The sequence below is a fragment of the Malus domestica genome, chromosome 06, assembly GCF_042453785.1.
Source record: "Malus domestica chromosome 06, GDT2T_hap1".
NCBI lineage: Eukaryota > Viridiplantae > Streptophyta > Magnoliopsida > Rosales > Rosaceae > Malus > Malus domestica.
Window position 1 is genome coordinate 22,059,984 of NC_091666.1, and position 6,848 is coordinate 22,066,831.

The window sequence follows — 6,848 nt, forward strand, 5'->3', positions numbered from 1 at the left end:
GCATAATGCACTGGACCGTCCGTACAAGGTCGGTCTGAATGCTTTCGTTGACCTGACCAACCATAATCCTCAGTTCCCCTCTTCTCTCAGAGTGTTCTCTCCCTCTCATCCTCATGAGTAAGGCCAGATCTAATGATCTAATTTCAACGACGCCGTCAACTACCAGATCTGGTACTAACAACCATTTTTGCTTGGATCTCGTTCTCTCTCCCTTTCGAGCTAAGTCGACGCACCTCCATGGAAGAAGATGGATGCTCGACGTCAAAATGATGGATGTAAGTTGACTGTAGAGATCTGATTTCCTGCTACCTCCCCACCTCATTTTCATCATGCTGTGGCCTAAACCTAATCTGGGTTGGAATCAATCATGATGTTGGAAAAAGAAGAAAACTCAATTTATTGAAATTCATCGCACCATCAATCTCGTCGCGGGCAGACGACAATGGCAGCTTTCCTCCATGAACGACGAGCTCTGCAAAAGAATCTGAAAAAGATAAGACCTTTTTCTTTTGTTTTGTTCAATTAAGATAACACTTTCATCATGGAGTGCACCCATTATTCTTGAAATGGACACTTACAGGTACCATGGTCACTTTATGTCTGATCCTGGTAGCACTGACCGGACACGTGATGAGATTGCTGGCATAAGGCAGCCACCCACAGTTTCATGTATGCAAGTGGAGTTACAACCAGCAATGCAGCAGAAAAAGAAAAGGGGAGGAAAAGAATATAGAAAAAAAAGAAGATGAAACTTTCATCATGAAAGGGAGTGCATGTTCCCCCAAGCCCATTTTCTGAAAAAACTAGGAAAAGCAACGAATGAGATAAGTGTTCTCCAAATTCATTAATTATTTTACTATTTAATATTTCATTATTATTTTGTGATGGTCCTGGAAACCACATCATCACATCATTTCCTTCATGGCTGTCATCACGCCCCACTGCTTGTGCAATAGTAGCAGCTTGAGGAAACCACAGTATTATTTAATAGTTTATTATTAAATAGTTTATTATTTAATCATTCATGAACTAGTTTATTATTTAATAGTCTATTATTATTTTGTGTTAGTGGACACTTTACAATATGCATATTCTTTGAGGACACCCACTGCATCACTTATTATGCCGGGTCACAACGCATACACATCATTACTGCTATCATTATTTTACTGTTATATAAATTGCATTGCTGCCTAAACGAACGGGGTGACATGTTATAATACTATGTTTCACATTATTATTAATGATTGATCACATGACTATTTTCCATGACATGTGGCAAGTTTGACCAAATTACACCTTTTATTATTTGAATGTTAGGGTGATATAACTTTGGTGGTTCATGGCATGAATTTTCCTGATCAACATTGTTGCTGATTAAAAGAACCCAATATGCGAACCCGACAAGCGGACCCGAATCATGTCGAGAATCAACTCATAATGAGTGCAAGTTGATATAAAGTAGATACTTACAATGAGGAATACCACGAGCCGAGCCGCCTCGCAACGAGCATAGCCTCTAGCCGAACAGCCTTGCAACAAGCATCGCCTCTAGCCGAGCAACCGTCTCGCCGCAAGGATAGCCTCTAGTCTAGCAGCCTCGCAACGAGCATCGCCTTCAGCCAAGCAATCTCGTAACGTGTAATATCTGTAGCCGAGTATTGTTTTATGTTGAGCATTGCCTTGTGTTGAGTACTGGTTCAGGACATCTAGCCATTTCGGCACGTACATGGATTGGATTTGAAGTTTTCAGCCAAAAGACTCTCTTGACTAAAGACTTAGGGGACTCCTGTTGGTACCATATACTGGGCCTCGTCTTTGGGCCTCATCCCTAAGCCCTTGACAAATGTAAAAGGGGAGGGAGCCCTTATTCTATAAAAGGGACTCTCCCTTACCTTCATTGAGGAGGGCTCACCTTCATTAAGAGAGCCTTACATCCAGAAGAGAAACAAAGGGTCTCAGATCCATCCCTCACAACAATAGAGGGCAATACTCTCTCAGCCAAACAGAGAGCTCCCTTGTCGATCTATTTTAATCCATACATACATACATAATCAACATCAGTGTGGACTTAGCCCAAATATTAGGGTGAACCACGATACATCTTTGTGTTCTTGTGCGTTTGTGTGATTCACGGCCGGATTTACGTTGGTCCAAGATCCTCCTGATTTTGTGCATCAACAATATTAAATAAAATAGAACCAAACTAATGCTACTACTCATATTATTTTTCCAATAACTCTTTGTTAAAATATAAAGGTTAAAAAGTAAGATGGCTAAAAAATAGAGGGTTTTTATCACAAATAGTCTTTGAGATTGATCAAACTCATCATTTTGGTTTCTCACTTTCAAAATCAATCGATATCATCCCTGACATTCGCTACCTTACATCAATTTGGTCATTCCGTTATGTGAGACCCACAAATCTAATGAAATGGTGACACGTGAATTACATAAAATAAGGGTTTTTTTTCTCACAAATGGTCTTTGACATTGATCCAACTACTCATTTTAGTCCATGAGTTTCAAAAATCGATAAATTTGGTTCCTAACTTTCACTGCTACACATCAATTTAGTCATTCCATTAAAATTCCATCAATATTTTTGGTTTATGTGCTGATGTGATCCCACTAATCAAATCAAATTGCTTCGCATAGATTAACTATAAGAAACGATATTTTTTTTAAGAGTGAACTGACAGATGAGTATGCCCCACTGACATTTTTCTCGCATCCCACAACCTGTTGGAAATATGCCATGAAAGTCAATCTTTGGAAGAAACCTTTCAGGACAAATAAATCGATGTATAGATGAATCTTATACATCTATTGGCAAAGATACTAATTAGGACTATCTCAATAAACGATATATGTCCTAAATAGTGTATCCATGGACAATGGATCGATTGAAGAAGTAATCTAATGATGTTAGACTACAGAGATCTTCTTCACATAACCAAATGTCCAAAAAGGTTCCTGGTCATTGGATTGTCGGAGGGATACTGGCAATGCTTAGACCGATACATACTGTGTCTGCTTCAAATGGAAGGATGGAAAGTCTCATCCCATTCGTGTTGTGACACTAAGACAAGTATGTAGGTGCTCATTAAGGGAATGAGTTCACTGAACACAATCAAACGAGAGTACTTGCATGGAGGTCTACTCACATGTCAAGCAAGCAACTCTAATGGTTGGAATAATGTAAGTAGTCCTTTGACCTGAGGCATCGTCGTTGTCTTGTGGTTAAGTACTTGATCTTTGATTATGTCAAAAGTCACTCTATCAGAATGTCAACGGCATAGTTGGGGTTAAGCCACTTAGTCATGAAGGCAAGTGTATGCGCAACAAGGAATCTCTAATCCTCGATAAGAGAGGAAGAATACTCTAAGATATGATTTGGGAATCTCCGGCCGAAGTATCGAGCGTAATAAAGGAAAGCGTTCCTATACGACTCAATTGAATCATATAAGAAGGAATAATCACATTAGGGGTTTGACATAATATATCCATACCCTAATGGTGTGATTGAGAGTATTGTTTTAGAGAATGAACGAATTACATTGTAATTCCAACTGAATAGGTTCTCCGAATAAACTTCTACATTAGCTTGGGTTGCTATGACATATGGTTAGATGTCACTCATAGCTTGTGGGTTCTTCTAGATGATTAAATGTAGTCGTCAAAGAAGAAAGGTGAATTAAAATGAAGTTTTAATTCACTAAGTGATTGAATTAAATATAATCAATTGGATTGATGCCAATCACCTCACTGCCTTGCTAATTAGAACCTAAAAGATTGTTCACCAATACACTTTTGTAGTGAGTAATTAATGGATGATGGAAACAATTAATTGGATTAATTAAGTGTTGTGATTAATTTAGAAAGTCTAAAGAAATCATAAAAGCGATAAAGATCATTTTGGGCTTAAAGAAACGTTCGGGTTTAATTGGGCCCATTGGGCCTAAACCCATTGGGCTTTTATTTAAGCATTGGATGACTTGAAATAATAAAAGCCCAAACCAAACACTAAAGGGCCGGCCATTTTAGGTGTGGAAAGAGTGAGATATTTAGTCAAGTTGTTGGCTAGGTTTCTTTTGTCTATATAAGGAACTTTATAGAGATATTGTTGATTAGGGTTTTTGTGTGGTTAAAACAACAAAGAGGCAAAAGAATATCTCTCTAAGAACTACACAAAGGCCGGCCACCTTGGGGTGATTTTACTAACATATCTTTCACCCTTTGGTTATTCCTTCATCCTTCTCACTACACTAGTGGGTGAGGATCTTTAGAGGTTTCCTACTTTGGAAACTTGAAGAGAACCTAGGAGCACTCATTCTATCAAAGTGGAGGAGGCAAGGAGGGAAGCTAGGCTCAAGGAGTTCAAGGAACAAAGGGCTTGGAGGTGGTCCATCCTTGGTCTCAAGTCTAGATCAAGAGGTATAAGACTAAACCTTCACTTTGTTCTTTTCTCTAAAATTTTATTTGATGCATTATATATAAACCTATGAACCTTGAAGGGGATTTGCATGACTATAGCTTTGATAATATGTTATAAATGCTTCCGCTGCTTTCGTATATTAAATTTGATTTGTATATGCATGATAGTCATTTAGAAATCCCATACATGAATCTCATAGATTTCCCTTCAAGTGGTATCAGAGCTTTAAAAGGTTTATGTATAATGTGTCCTTTTGGATTTTATGAATATGGGTATTAATGTTATGTATGACATATTATTGTTTCATTCAAAGTATGTTTATCTTTTGTTTTTCAATAGTTGAAAAATGTTAGTCAAAAGTTGAGAAAGATATGTATGCAAAAGTGTTTTGTATGCATGAATGAAAAATGAGTTTAGAACTAGTTTGACATATTATTTCTTCATTTAAAAGTATGTTTGTCTTTTGTTTTTCAATGGTTGAAAAAATGTAAATCAAGAGTTGAAAAGATGTGCATGTAAAAGTTGTTTTGTATGCATGAATGAAGAATAAGTCATGAACAAAATTTGGGGTTTTTTGTTCTTTATGGTTAGCACGGTTTTGGGGGTGGTTTTGGGTTGTGTTTGTGTTTTATTGTAAACCACTCACACATCCTTTTAAAGCTTGAAAAAATGGGTTCTTGTCACTTTTGTTTTTGGGTTTGAAAAATCACCAAGAATATACAAATCTTGAAAATGTGTTCATGGTTTTGTTCTTGGTGTTCATATTTTGGTTTTGGGTGAAAATGGTTTTATTTGGTTTTCATGCTTGGTTTTATGGTTTTGGATGATGTTCTTACCATCCATAACTATATTAAAACTTATAAAACCCTAGACTTGACTAGGAGGATTTCCATCACCCATCTCACCTAAGTTTTAATGGCAAAACCAAGTGACAAGCAAAATTTAATTTTTTCTAGATAATGTGGCTTTTAATGCATGTTGTGTAAGAGTGTGTAAGAAACCTCCCATCCCCTTAATGTGGCCGGCCTCTCTAGTGGATTTATCCACTTGTGGGGCTATTTTGTAATCTTTGAAAAGTTGATATTTACTTTGAAATATTTATGGTTTTACCCCTAACTTTTCATATTTGCATTTAGGCCCCTACTAACTAGAAAGTTAAAATATTTGATTTTCATTTTGTTAGTTGTTTAAACTCATAATACTATTATGCCCATATGCACTAAATCTAAATGTTTATGTTGCATTCCATTATGATTATTTAAATGTGTTTAAGTAGTTGTAAAATGGGTGACTATGGATTTATGCCTTAAATGATAATTGAGCTATGAGATAAGGCACTAAAATCAAATTGTTTGAACCTTGGGAATGTGTTTTAATTACTGTTTAATTGGACCTTGTCACGTTTGACGTTAATCTATCTCTCCCCTTTTAGTATATGTAATTTATAGGAATTTGTACAAATCGGTTTGTAATTCTTATTACTTCTTAATCTCTATTCGTTAGTTGATTCCCTCTAGTGCTAGACTAGAGTTTCTTTAACTATTGGTAAGGAGACATAACTAAAAGAGGGTTTTGACATGAGATTAAAGATTAAATGGGTCCAATGCCCTAATTAGCAATGAATGATTGTCTTTCATTTCTAATGGCTCAATGAAAATGTTTTAATTGGATTGATAAGCACGTAATTAAATTGACACAACCTCCCCGAGTTTATATTCAACAATGTTGGCTCGTTGTTGCAATAACCTAATAAGTCCATAGTCATCCAAGAGTCTAAGATAACTATAAAGTCCAATTTCAAAGGAATGCAAAAACCTTAGTAGTAGTAGTTACTTCCAATATTTGAAAAATTCGTTTTTGATATTGATTTGTTTTTCTCAAAACAAATAGTGGGAGTATCATACGCTACTAAACCATAATGAATACAATTAGCAGTTATATATATCTCCAATATTTTGAAAAATGTTTTGATATTGATTTGTTTTATGAAAACGAATAGTGGGGATATCATATGCTACTAATTTCATTAACTTTGGACTAGTAGTTGTAATAGGACATTATTTATTTGATTGTGATTAAATAAATAAAATGATGAGACCTTAAAATCCCTCAAACTATCAATATTAAGTTGTAAGCGTAAGAGTGCTTAGAACACTTTTTCGTGGCCTTCCACCATGGTAGGCTCCAATCGTTTATGACTTGTAAATCGCCTTCACCCTATCATGGGGGAGTGCAAAGTGCATGCTTATACTCAGGAGGAGTTTATTTAAAACATTTGATGAGGTTAAGGTAGGCAACGAGTGTGGCCAACATCGTATCATCGTGAGGTCATGCATGAACCCCTAGCTAAATCGGCATGGTGGGAAAGAACTTAACTAAGAGAAATGATGCCAACATCGTATCATCGTGA